The 1,842-nt window shown below is 47.5% G+C and overlaps 1 pseudogene; it reads left to right on the top strand.

Annotated features, from left to right (window-relative positions):
- Positions 1-277: 277 nt before the first annotated feature.
- LOC112308033 (guanine nucleotide-binding protein G(s) subunit alpha pseudogene) lies at positions 278-1,331 on the top strand (annotated as a pseudogene).
- The last annotated feature ends 511 nt before the right edge of the window (positions 1,332-1,842 follow it).

Genomic DNA, 1,842 nt, shown 5'->3' with positions numbered 1-1,842 from the left:
ATTAGCATAATGACAATGTTATCTATTCTTATAAACCATACTTTCTTTAACTAGTACTCTAATTTTATTATTTTAAATAAAGCTGTGTATGAACATCTTTGTGTAGAAACTTTTCATTTGAATTATATTCTCAGAATGGAGTTCTAGAAACTGCAAGAATAAGCAGAATATCTTTGTAAAAATGCTGTTTATATATAACAAATATCCTCTTAGAAATTATGGGTATAAAAGAAAATAGAGAAGGCATGGTGCTTGGAGGGCAGGCGGAGTAGGTGCTGGAGAATCTGGTAAAAGCATCATTGTGAAGCAAATGAGGATCCCGCGCGTTGATGGATTTAATTGAGAGGGCAGCGAGGAGGACCTGTCGGCTGCCAGGACCAACAGCGAAGGTGAGAAGGCCACCAAGGAGCAGGACATCAAAAACAACCTGAAGGAGGCCACCAAACCATTGTGGCCGCCATGAACAACCGGGTGACCCCCGTGGAGCTGGCCAACCCTGAGAACCAGTTCCGAGTGGACTACGTTCTGCGTGGGATGAACGCGCCGGACTTCGATTTCTCTCCCAGTTCTACGAGCACGCCACGGCTCCCTGCGAGGAGAGGGAGCGGCGCGGCGCCTGCCAGCGACGCTCCAAGGAGTGAGTACCAGCTGATTGGCTGCGCCCAGTACTTCCAGGACAAGGCTGATGGCATCAGGCAGGCTGACATCAGTCGCATGTCCCCAGCGATCAGGACCTGCTTCCCTGCCGTGTCCTGACTTCTGGAGTCTTTGAGACCAAGCTCCAGGTGCACAAAGTCGGCTTCCACCTGTTTGACGTGGGCAGCCCGCGCCACAAGCGCCGCAGGTGGATCCAGTGCTTCAGTGACGTGACCGGCATCACCTTCGTGGGGGCCAGCAGCAGCTACGACATGGTCATTCGGGAGGTTAACCAGACCAGCCGTCTGCAGGATGCTCTGAACCTCTGCCAGAGTACCTGGACCCACAGAAGGCTGAGCGCCATCTCTGGGATTCTGCACCTCACAAGCGAGACCTGCTCATGAGAAAGTCCTCTCTGGAAAACCGAACATCGAGGACTACTTTCCAGAATTTGCTTGCCACAATACTCCTTGAAGACGCTACTCCCGAGCCCGGAGAGGACCCATGCGTGACCCGGGCCAAGTGCTTCATTGGCGACGAGTTTCTCAGAATCAGCGCTGCTCCCCGGGGACGGGCGCCTCTGCTGCCACCCACAGTTCACCTGCCCAGTGGACACCGAGAACACCCGCCGCGTGTTCTACGGCTGCCGCGACATCATCCAGCACACGCACCTCCGCCAGGGTGAGCTGCTCTAAGAAGGGAACCCCACATTTAATTAAAGCCGTAAGCTCAATTAATTAAAAGTGAAATGTAATTGTTCACACAGTTAACGACCACTATAGGGCCTGACTGACAAGGCAACCTGTCCTCTTCCCTTGAGTGGTCTTGGGAAACCCCATTTCTCCCTTTCGGCTGGCTTGAATATTCTAAATTCAGAATGCCTAAGGTGGCCTTCAGATAAAGAAACAAACAAAAGAAGGCCACAATGGTTCCCTTTCTCTGTAATTAAAATAACAGCAGCAAACAGAAATAAATAAATGAAATAAATGAATTAAATGAAATAAATATTGTCTTGTGCAGCATTAAAAACCAATAAAAATTAAATGTGAGCAAAAAAGAGAAAATAAAGAAGACAATAAAAATCATGTTAAGTATCAGCTAGAGTCATTACTACTATTTTCTTTCATATTTTGCCTATGATTAAATATTTTGAAAATGTGAAATCACGATGTATAATAATATCTGTGTACTACACTCCAATTAATA

Source organism: Desmodus rotundus, chromosome 2 (assembly GCF_022682495.2).
Source record: "Desmodus rotundus isolate HL8 chromosome 2, HLdesRot8A.1, whole genome shotgun sequence".
NCBI classification, from domain to species: domain Eukaryota; kingdom Metazoa; phylum Chordata; class Mammalia; order Chiroptera; family Phyllostomidae; genus Desmodus; species Desmodus rotundus.
The sequence above is the reverse complement of the archived record's forward strand: the minus strand, read 5'-3'. Positions and strand labels throughout refer to the sequence as shown.